Genomic DNA, 12,682 nt, shown 5'->3' with positions numbered 1-12,682 from the left:
TCCCAAGGCAATAGCTGTAAGAAAGCATTATCACTACCTGCTACAGCAGTACAGGAAAAGAGTAATAGTAACAGTAAGCATTGATTATATTGTTACTTGACCCTAGCACATATGACAGACATGACACAGGTCTTATTTTTAACCCTACTTTACAGAGGAGAGAATAGAGACACAGAGATGTTAAGTAAATTATACAAAGTCATATACGGCAGAGAACTGTCCACAGTAAATAATTATATTTGACCCTTGAACTGCATGGGTTTGGACTATGTGGGTCCATTTCCAAGTGGATTTTTTTTTTTTATAAATACGGTGCAGTGATGTAAATGTATTTTCTGTTCTTTGTGATTTTCTTAATAACGTTTTCTCTTCTCTAGCTTACATTATTGTAAGAATATGTCCAGATATGTTAACTGAATGCTTATTTTATTGGCCAGGCTTCTGGTTGACAGCAGACTGTCAGTCATTTTGCTTTTGGGGAGTCAGAAGTTTATACACGGATTTCCGACTGCACTGGGGGTGGGCACCCCTAACCTCCGTGTTGTTCAAGGGTCAACTGTACCACTGCTCAAGCTCACAGCGATGGGTTGGATTACTCCATTTCTCTTCCATTCTGATGGCTGCTACTTCTTATTCCTGGCCTGCACAGGGTGGATCACTCCACCCCTCCAGGGAGACTGTGTCACCAGATCCCCACGCAGAAGCTACCCAAAGCTGACAGGGTTACTGCTTTTTAGATGCATGTACTTCCCCGGAGTGCTGGTCTGTTCTGAGTCAGATCTCCCATATTTTCCAGTTCACGGATCAATAACTTTATTTTTTTTTCCTTTTCCTCCATTCCAAACACACTGCTTTTGGTTCTTGTGGTAATTTTATTTCAGGGGCTCCATTGTCCTCTCCTGTGACTGAAACTTAATCAGTACTTCCCTTGCTTGCTCCAAAGGGTTTTCTTAGTTTATGATTTTTTTCTCACTGAATGGAATCTTGAAGATACACAGTGTGCAAGTAGCTGTAGCGTCATGATGATGATAATGATGATGATGAGACTTTCCCGGTATAATACTACTTAGAATCAGACTTTGGTCCAAAGTATTTAGCATTTTAGATATGCTAGTATTGGTCCATTTCATCTGTTTAGAGCTTCAACATGAATAAGCAAGTCATCAAAGCATCTACCCAGGGTTTGGATGAGTGGGTTTGGAGTTTCTTCTGGTTGTGGAAGAAAAAAAAAGAGTGTTAGTTTCTAAATTGCCCAACACCTATAGAAAGTTCTTGCGATTTCATATTTGCTGTGCACACCATTTGCTAAACATTTTCTGACAGTTCAAATCTTCCCTCTGAAGGACTCCTAAAAACCTTGACTGCTGTTTTCATTCCACAGCATTGTTTGAGTGTCCAGAGGTGTTATATGTAGTGTTCGGAGACACAAACATGAGAGAGAGAGAGAGACAAAGTCTTTTTCTCCAAGGAGCACCTTCAATCTGTTTGGGTAATAACCCATGAGTTTAAGCATAGAAGATATGCACTATAAGAATGTGATCCTTCCCTCAACCAAATTTCATCTGAAATGAAAATGAAAATATAAGTGGCAAAAGGCAAAATATCTGGTTTTCAATGGCCATCAACAAAGCAAAAATGCTCTTAGGCTTACCAGCCAGAAAGACAGAAAAACACCAGGTTGCCAGATAAGACACACAGCTAAATTTGAATTTCAGATAAAAATGAATATTTTTTTAAAGTTTTTACTTGATAAATCTAGCAACCCACATAAAGTAAGAATGTAATTAATTCCCACTTATGGTAAATATTAATGTTTTTTTTCAAGAGGGAATCACAAAGCAGCAAAGGTATGAGGCTTGAAATCAGACAGATGTGGATTCAAGTTTGACTTTCTAAGGTTGTTGCAAGGGGCAGTGGGAAAGCAACTTATCTCTGCATCTCAGTTTTTTTTATAGAAATGGTAATAATTATGATCAAAGGCTATAGATTGGCTCATTGCTAATATAGAAATGGCTCATTGGTAATATAGAAAAATGAGTAGCATGCAGTGGGGACTATATTAGTAGTCCTTGCCAGTGTTAATAATAGGAATAATAATCACAATCACAACATTTATTCCATATTATGTGCCAAGGGCTCTACACATATTATCCCATTGCATCGTCTCCACAACTGCTTGAGGTAGATAAAAAATTATATTTTGCTTTGAAGATGAGACTGTTGAAGCACAGAGAGTCACACAGCCAGTGTATTTTCAAAACAGGATTTGAACTCCCTCTTAAACATTATGCCATAATGTCTCCCCCTAGATGCTACTGAGAAATGATGATTTGAGACAGACTGGTGTGACGTATGACAATACAACTCTTTGGTGGCTGTTGAAGACCAAAGATGCTCAAAAGAACATTAGTATGGGAGGCAGAAGCGTAGCTGTGGACTTGTCCCCCACCAAGGCTGGCAGAACTAAAGTGAGAGAATTATTGTCTTTTCAGTTCATCTTGGGATGGAGGTGTTTGCCGCTGCTACTGGTGATAAAAACAGGAATAGTAATAATAATAGCAGGTAACACACATTGATCGTTTACTATGGGGCCAGACCATCGTTTAAGCATTTTACGTGGTCAACCTATTTAATCTTTACAAGATTTACAGATAAAGAAGCCAAGGCTCAGATAATTTTTTAAATGCACATAATGAAATTCACCTCTCTTTTACTTCAGTAGTGATCCTGCTATGAAACCTTATGTTAGCCCTCGTTAACCGCAGTAAGGGTAACTGGGGTGCATGAGTGGCTCAGTTGGTTAAGGTCTGACCCTTGATCTCAGCTCAGGGCATGATCTCAGGGTTAGGAAATGGAGCTGTGGGCTCCAATTGGGTGTGGAGCCTCTTCAGATTCTCTCCCTCTTCCTCTCCCCTGCCCTGCATGTCTGCACACACACACACACTCTCTCTCTCTAAAGAGAAGAAGAAGAAGAAGAAGAAGAAGAAGAAGAAGAAGAAGAAGAAGAAGAACTCTTCTTATAATGTGAATTAAATTTTTTTTCTATTGTTCCCTTGAGGGAGGGGTTCTTATTTCCTTTCTCTTTGCAGCCTCCCAATACTCAGCATGGTGTATGGTTGTTCTGGTCATCTACTGCTATGTAATAATCCATTCCAAAACTTGGTTCCTTCAAGTAACAATATATTATTTTTATCTTTCCTGGGTGTTGATGGACTCAGTGGTAGGTTGTTTTTTAGGGTCACTCATGTTTGCAATCAGATGACCTGTGGCTGGAGTCAAGAAGCTTCCTCACTCACATGACTATCACTAGAGCTAGCTGGTCATTTCTCTCCATGGGGCCTCCACATGTGGCTAGCCTCGGCCACCTCATACGACAGTAGACTCAGGGGCATTGAACTTGTCTTGAGGTGACCGACTCACCCCAGGACAAGTATTTCAAGAAATAGGAAGTAGAAGTTTCCAATCTTTTAAGTCTTGGCTCAAAAAAAAAAAAAATGGAGAAACCTTAATTCAGCTTGATCTATCATTCTAATTGGTTGCAGTAGTTGCAAAACCCAACTGGATTCAAAAAGACGGGATATAGATCCTAGCTCTCAACTGGAAAGGGTCAAAAAAATGTGTGACCATCTTGAATCTACCACACCGGCATTTCTCGTTAGTGTAAGATGGATGGGTGGATGGTTGGATAGATAAATGGAAAAGATGTAGGCCAAAAAAAAGCAGATTAATGAGAAGAAATGATTGGTAAAGATTAAAAATGAAAATATTTATAAAGTTTAACCGTTCCTGGAATTGTGCATCATAGTCTAGACATTACGATATAAATTACATAAGGAAAATATATAATACATAGACATAGTAATCACTTGATCTGAGACAAGATCTTCTTTTTCATGCCAATACATTGGAAGGGAGGTGTTTGGAAATTTTTGAAAGATACAATGGTTCTTGGCATTGCTTTTTGATCAGATGAGCTTATTCTTCTCCCCTGTTTTCCTTCAAGTTTTTCTTCTCCACTCAACAGAGTTTACCTTTGAAAGGTGAGAGACCTGGTATACCTTGTCCATTTTACCCCATGATTTTCTCATTTTTTTGCCTAAGAAATTGCGAATAATATAGTGGTTTAACAAATTCATTGTTTGTTTCCCTAAATGTAGGGAAAGTGACCATAGTCTTCAGTTTCCATCTTATTTTGATGACTTCTACATCGTCAGTAGACGAATTCAATCATGTTATCCTCCTAGCCCTCATAACCAGAGCAAGCTGCCTTTACTCCTGGTATCTTCATCAGTGCTCCTGTCTCAAACCCTCATCCGTCCCCATCTCAGAGAAATTGCTTTTTAAACTCACACAAATTATTTCAACTCTCTCACTGCTCTCTAGAGAGGAGTAGAGGGAAATATGGGACATGAACAGGGACATAATGAGAGAGTAAAAACCACCAGGACTTTAAATGTTAAAATCAACAAAATATGCAAAATGCCTTGAGGCAATGTAATATCACTGTCTCACAGAAGGCAGAAAATTACTAGGAGAAATTTAAATGATGTGCTGGAGAATGTCAACTGCATTCAGAATGGAGCTTTGGATTTTTATAGGAATTGAATACACATTTCAATCATTAAAATGAAATGCTCTGAAATTGTTTCAGATTGAACTTTACCTAGGCCGGGGAAGAAATTACAATTAAATGTATCATGCTAAGTTTTGCATTTATGAAATCAGACATGGGGGTTTCTGAGAAAAAAAGAAAAATGCTAAGTTTGTACCTAAAGCCCTCTCCATGCCTAGAGCCTCAAGGTTAGGGATCAAAATTATACCTCCATATCCACTTCATTAAAACCCTGTGGGGAAAGAGGTGGATATGACCTGCGGGGGCTGCTAGGGTGAGTTATAACCAGAAGGTAACACATATTGCATCCTCCCCACAGCGATCTGTTTTTAGGTATTTCTTCTTAACATCCCAGGACCCCCTGCTTCACGATACCTTCACTGTTGGGCTTATGAGCTTTATTTGGTGGTCACATTCTGCTTTTCTATTTCTAATCTCAGTATGTTTCTATTTTGTTGTTTTTGGTCCCCCTCAGATTCAGGTATCTGGGCCTCCAAACTGAATCCAATTCCTCATTGTGTCTTTTTAATTAAGGATGTGGATGAGACGTCCTTGACCTTGGACAGTGACCAGTTGCATGACCCGGTCAACAAGGGGGGCCCAGATCCTTTTGGGGGCATCTCCTGACACATTTACTCATAAGCTGGACCTTTCTGTGGCTCTTGCTCACAGACACACAAAATCTCAAAGACAAAAGGCTGTACCAGGTGGATCACCTCCAAAGGTTTTTTTTTCACATTCAGTTTTCGCAAATACTATTTTTTTTTTAAATGTTGGAGAGGCTTCCTGGCTATTCATTTCTAGTTTACCTCATGCTCACAGATTTCTTCAGGATAAGCCCCTTTCCACCGAGAGTTTACCTGGAAAGCTATTGAGGGACAATGCTCTTAAGACTCTTAGGAATCCCTTTGTCTGACTGGAAGCCATGACCCTAAGGTCCTCTGAGGCCCTTCTGCCTGTTGGAAAGGTGCCAGGAGGCACTGCCTTAGGTCTTTCTGATAATCCTCTAGTCACATTTTGGATTTAATCTATGACCTGAGATCCTTTCCTATTTTGAGAAGCTGTTGCTAGCCGAAAAGCCTATTTTGGGACCCTGGGGGGCTCAGGGGTTGAGTGTCTGCCTTTGGCTCAGGTCGTGATCCTGGATTCCCGGGATCGAGTCCTGCATCGGGCTCCCTGCAGGGAGCCTGCTTCTCCCTCTGCCTGTGTCTCTGTCTCTCTCTCTCTGTGGGTCTCTCATGAATAAATAAATACAATCTTAAAAAAAAAAAAGAAGTCTATTTTCGGGGTCTTTTCTCAGTCCAACTCCAAACTTGGAGAATTTGCTTTTTAGTTCATCTCTTCTCTCATTTTTGGATAGGCAGCTTGGAGAAACCAGGCACTACTCTCAACATTCTGCCTAGAAGTTTCCTTAGCTGGATCATCAAGTTCATTAGGTACATCTGCTATTTTCCATGTTACCTCAGATGACAGCTTTGCTCAACTTTCTGTCGCTACATGGAATATAGTATTCCATATTACGTTCCTTACTTTTCTTCACGATTCCACAGACAGCCTTCATGAGATCTTTAAGGTTCTACTAAACTTTTCTTCAGGCCCTTTAAGCTTTTCTTAAAAGGCTCATCAAGACTCTCCTGATGTCTGTTTGGTCTTAAACCCATTGTCACCTGTTTTTTTTAATGGCACCCACCTTCGGGTACCAAATTCTGTTCCGGTTCTCTATTCGCTGCATAACAATTTCTGGATCAAAGTGGACAGCAGTAATTTCACTACCTCTTGCAGGTCGGTGAGTGTGGGGTCTGGGAAGGGCTGGCCCATAGCACTGGCTCGGGGCCTCCCACAAGGCCGTCGGAGCGTGGCTGGAGCTGGAGCAGCTGAGGGCTGCGCCCCCCTCGGTTTTCATGTAGCATTTGGGCTTTTCCATTGGTCTTTCTGTGTCAGTGTGAGCTTCCTTACAGCCTGGTAGCCTCAGGGTAGCGGGACTGCCCACCTGGTGGCTGAGGGGGCCGCTGCGAGGGCTTGAGCAAGCAAGAAAGATGAATTGCCTTTAGTCAACTATCCTCAAAATTGTACACAGCATCTCCTACATTCAATTGGTTTCAAGAGAGTCATGAACCCACAGAGATTCAAGGGGCAAATTGTATCCCAACTCTTGAAGGAGAAGGGGAGGGGTATGCACACGTGGTTGTATTCTGTGTTCCTATGGTTAGCCCACAAAGCTTTTGCCTTTGGCCTGCAAAGATAGAGACGGTGGGGCAGCCTGGGTGGCTCTGTGGCTTAGCGCCGCCTTCAGCCCAGGGCCTGATCCTGGGGTCCCGGGATCGAGTCCCACGTCGGGCTCCCAACATGGAGCCTGCTTCTCCCTCTGCCTCTCTCTCTCTCTCTCTCTCATTTATAAAAAAAATAAAGTCTTAAAGAAAAGAAAATATTAAAAAAAAAAGATAGAGATGGTGGATCTATTGGGAACAGGCCAGGGTCCTCCAGGATGCAAGGCCCTCTGCTACCTAAGAGTAAAGTTAGAGGCTATTAGTCTTTGTGTGTATGGTAAAAGGGACACAGTGTAACATTGACCACTTTTCAACCATTTTTAAGCGAACAAATCACAATGGTGCACATTGGGTATATTCACAATGTTATATAACCACCACTACTCTTCAGCAGAGATGGTGGCTTTTGAGGGGAGGATGGGGCTCAGGAAGCTATGACCCAATGACAAGAATGAAACCGCAGCTCCTAAGGAAGACGTGTATGCTAAAATAGGAGATCTGGGGTTGGTGACCTAGGCTAAGCAAAGGGTTGGGGAGGGCTGAATGGGTTGCTTATGCATTGCTGAGAAACCCTGCTGTTAGCAGCCACCTAGGCAGAGGCTGGGCTAGAGAAGCTTAAAAGTAAATAAAGTAGGGCAGCCCCGGTGGCCCAGCTGTTTAGAGCTGCCTTCAGCCCAGGGTGAGATCCTGGAGACCCGGGATCGAGTTCCACGTCGGGCTCCCTGCGTGGAGCCTGCTTCTCCCTCTGCCTGTGTCTCTGCCCCTCTCTCTCTCTGCACCTCTCATGAATAAATAAATAAAATCTTTTTTAAAAAGGTAAATAAGACCATATTTTACTCCAATTTTGTATAGCTTACCCTACCGTTGCTTAGAGTTAAAAGTGAGCATCCTAAGCTTCAGAAACTAGAGAAAGTTGACTTTGAATTTAACTTTCAGTTTAATATATTCTTAGCAATTGTGTTCACTAGAGTGGGGGTTATTTCATTTCTGACTCCCAGAACTCCGACATTAGAACCGATAAGGAAAGTGACAAACCCATTTTCATTCTAGTATTATTATAGCTCTTTGCTGTCAGGAAAGCCAGGCTGTGTTGCTTCCCTTCTGTAGGAAATTGTCAGTTGATAGGCAAAACTTCAAGAATAATTAAAGAAATAGACTATGTACACTCTCTGGGGAAAATCAATCTTTTGCAAATGTATTTAAATGAATTCAGTATCCTTTCCTTTTAATAGTGCTTATCTGGGTGAAAACATTTATTTTAGATTTTATTATGGCACCCTGAAAACTATGATGCCTCTTTAAAAATAAATTCTACTGTAAAAGTCACAGAGGAAGCTGATTGAAAAGAAAAAAAAAATCTCAGGAACATTCCCTGTGTATCTCCTGGTATCTTATGTGCACTTAACGCTTGCCAAATAAATCTCAAAACACGTCCTGTTACCTGAGACCCTCTTGAAGTGTCTCAGTTAAATGTTTAATGCACTCCTATCTCTTATTCAACATGCCAGGAGGAAAGAGATTTGTTTTTGGCAGAGATTGGCTTTGACTCGTGCCACAGGTTAACTCAGCAGGTGCTGATGCAGCTGGGGAAATAGGGGAGGATACGCCAGCTGCCCAGAAACACTGGCCATTCTCTTGGGGAAACCAGACTTTGACGCTTGGATGTGGTCGCAGATGAATGTCAGTTCATCTCTCCCTCACTTCCTCCTCCACAAAAGCACTGAAAGATTGTTTTTATCAATATAAATGTCTTGCTCTTGGAATGCTCAAGACCATGTGTTCATGTTTAGAACCGGAGACGAGACAGCAGAGCTCTCTGGAGGGCTGACCTGGGAATCGGTAGCTCTGGTACCATCGACAGGTTTACCATGTGCTGGGCGCTAGTGGATGTAACGCATGTGCAATATTTTACTTCACAGCAGTGCTCTGTGGGTGATACAATTAAGATCTCGCTTTAAAGACAAGAAAGCCAGGATTTGGAGAGTTGAAACGACTTGCCTGTGGTCTGTCTATTGAGGTGCAAAGCCTGGAGGGACCATGTGACTTCTTGGTCAATGACTCCACCTACTACACAATGTGGGAAAAGCAGCAGATGGGTGGCAGGAGGGAGATAGAGGGGCCTTCATGCTACTCTTCATCAAATTCAGTTAATACCTAGTCACTTGGTGCCAACTGGTAAAACACGGAAGGAGTTAGATTTGCGTGGCTGATCTTAGTTGCTCTCAAGGCAGAGTAAAGTGAAGTAGAAATTGCTCAAAACCAGAAGTCAGAAGGTTCGAACTGCAGTTCCACCTCTATAGCAAACCAGCTAAGTGAACGTGGGAGGGTAACTTAGCTCTTCTATGACATGCAGAGAAAATAAAAATGAAAGATGGAGAGAGAACACTTTAAGGTCCAGATGGCTTTTGATTTGTGGTTCTAGTTTTCACTACATCCCCAGCTGCAAGCTTGCCTTTAAACAATTCTGAAAACTTGTAATGATTTTGCTCTTCAGATTAATCTAGCTGGAATCGGTGGCTGTTACTTTCAGCTAACACAGCAGGAAATACCAAGTCTGGTCCAATCTGGGTTTAACCACATCAAGATTTAAGAGCTCCACCCCCTTTGTAGACAGACCGGGTTCATAAATGGAGCGTTCTGAAGACTCAAAATTTATATTGCATTTACAGGATTTATATTTAATTGGTCTCCTTTGCTGCTGGTGGGGGTGAGGGGTCCTTCCTGGCTCCCTTCTTTCCTGCAGGACAGAGAAAGACTTCGGCTACTCCCATGCCCTTATGCAGATAATGATCCTTAACAGCAGTCTCTGATGAAACATATACCTTTTTTGTGGAATACTCCTTCTCTTCTGAGGATTTCTGAGGGCCACAGTTATCACTGATCTCTCAGTTTTCTTCTTGGCCATAGTCAATTAAGGAGATTTAGTCTAGAAAAAAAAGTTTTTTTCTCTAAAAAAACTTACTGTTACCTGCAGAATCAGATTGATAATCCTCTTCCTTTAGGATTAAAATGCCAATTTCAGGAAATGTGCTATACACAGGTTTGTTTGTTTATTCATTTATTTTTTAATGGCAGGAGTCCATCCTTCAGAGCGCCAGTATGGAATTAATGATGAGGCACTCTCTCTACTGGGATTAGGGCTTATCCCAGAAGCTGACTTCAAAGGTTAGTCCAGCCATTTATGCTGCTTAAAAATCAGTACCCAATCTTGCAGTAAGGACCTTAAGTAGTCAGTGGGGTGGTGAGGTTTCTCCAGATATCAGTGAGATACACTGACTCATGCTAACTTACGTAGACAGGGAAATTTTTTTTTTGAAATAATTATGACATCTCATGAAGTCCATGAAAATGTTGAACCATTAAACCTTTTGAATGTGGGAACCAGGAAAGACAAACCTGGAAGCAGAGATTTGTGGCCAGTTCTTTAAAAATTCTCATTTTAATGACAACTCCTAATTTCCAGCACGTCTTTTAGTTTAAATTCTGAATTTCTCATGAATGGAATCTCACTAGCACAGCTTGTCTAGGTGTGGACCCCTCTTCAATCAGCTGTGGTCCACAAAGTGATCATAACAATATGGCTGAGAGGGGGTGTCCCCTGATGATGATTCCAAGAGAAAGGAAATTAGGGGCTGGGCAAATCAAAAATATGTGGAACAATGGTCATCCTGAGGAACTGATTTAGGGAAACACTTAAAACTGCTGATTTGAGGATTAGTGTGGAAGACTAGTTACAGTGCTCATACACTCCGGATTCTGATTCCCTGGTTCCTGTGCTGCGGTGGTATTTTATCAACTTCATATACATTATCTTTCTAATAAATCCCACCTTTTTATTTTCATTAGTATTCTTACCAGTTGCTTGCAACTGAAGGACTCTGAGTAACACAGAGGTTGGTACCAGGAATGGCTGCTGTGTGTTATGGTCCCAGAATATAAATGGAGGACTGACTCCATTCTGCTCTCTTGACTGTGACTTCTAGCCCATTTCTGAGATAGCTGTGGGGCCTATTCCACTTCGGTAACCCTACAGCTTGTGAGATTTGGGGTTATTTTAGAGTTTGAATAATCTAATGCGTTGCCAGGCTTTGTTTTCACCAGAAATACAATTCTTTAAGAAATTTTCCATTGTTTGCATTCTATTTCTATTTCTTGGACCTGTGGACTAGATTTCAAAATGAGTGATATTGTAGAAACAAATCCTTTGATTCTAGTCCTGGGAGTCTATTTCTTATCAGTGGCTTTGAGATCAGGTGTTCTGACCTGTCCGTCAATTGAATGGCCTCCATCTTGGCCTGTGCCATGTCACAATCTGCAACAATTGCCTGGTGGTATATTATTTAAGGACCTTGGCTACAAGCAACAGAAATATAGTCTGGTTTGGGCAAAAAGAAACTTTATTTTAAGCAGATTGAAGAGTTAGTGGATTCTACCGGAAGCTGAAAGTATAAGATTTAGAATCTAACAGTGCAGCAGGAAGTAATTAACTATCTTGTCTGAACCACTGAAATGAAGGCCATCCATTGTATTTCTCTTACTCCCTTTGTCTTATTGTTCTCAACATTTACGTTTTCCACAGAGAGGATATGGTTCTAACTTTGGTCATCCTTCTCTTTCCCTAGGTTTGTTTTTTTTCAGTAAAGGAATTTAATTGCAATGTGAAACAATATAGATATTCTTTCTAACACTTTCTCATTGTTTCAAAATATAAAATAATTTTTAAATTAAGCAAATGTAGGGCTGATTTTCTGACTTTCCAGATTTCCATTTCATGTAGAGTAGGAACTTCTGCACTCTATTTTATTTATTTATTTATTTATTTATTTATTTATTTATTTATTTATTTATGATTTATTTATTTATGATAGACCGAGAGAGAGAGAGAGAGAGAGAGAGGCAGAGACACAGGAGGAAAGAGAAGCAGGCTCCATGCCAGGAGCCCGACGTGGGATTCGATCCCGGGACTCGAGGATTGCACCCTGGGCCAATGGCAGGCGCCAAACCGCTGAGCCACCCAGGGATCCCCTGCACTCTATTTTAAATGCTGGGAGAAAAGTTTGCCCATTCTTCTCCCCTACTTGCTTGCTCCTCCCATAAAAGCAGCTTCATTTTTGGTTAGATTGGGATAAAGGTTCATGTGTGGTTTTTACCTCTCTCTCTCCCCCTCTGTCTGTCTCTCTGTCCTTCCCCCAGTCAGATCACTGTCTCTCTGCCTTGCCTTTAATTGGTAAGCATAATCAAGTCAAGGCCTAAGGCCTGTTTTATAGAGATAGTCCTGAAAGCCTGACTTGTAAAGGGGGCTGTGAATTTTCCTAAATTTAGAATCTGAAACTTCAACTCTTGTCTGTCAATTCCAAACTCTAGATTTAGAGGAAGGTAACTGGAGGCTCCGCTTGTAGCTAATAGTCACACATATGTTCTCAAGCCCAGCTATACCAAAAGAAACAAACAACAACAAATAAATACTAGCATCATCATGTTGCATCTAATGTCTGTTTTTAATTTTGTTTGTTCCCAAAGGGAAAGTACGATAAGCTCCATTCAAAATTCCAAAGAAAGCTTTACAAGGTTTTTCTGTGGTTCTTCTAAAAATAGATTTCCTATAAAAAGGACAAAAAAAAAAATGGATCCATCAGTAAGGTACTATCATACTGGGACTTCAATATATGTAAAATTAAAGTAACATGAGGTTGAAAATAAAATGCTGAGGAATAAACCTAACCAAGCAGGTGAAAGATTCGTATACTGAAAACTATAACACAAAGAAATCAAAGAAGACACACATAAATGGAAAGATACCCCA

This window comes from Canis aureus, chromosome 1 (assembly GCF_053574225.1).
Source record: "Canis aureus isolate CA01 chromosome 1, VMU_Caureus_v.1.0, whole genome shotgun sequence".
In the NCBI taxonomy this organism is placed as follows: Eukaryota; Metazoa; Chordata; class Mammalia; order Carnivora; family Canidae; genus Canis; species Canis aureus.
This window is presented reverse-complemented; position numbering follows the sequence as displayed.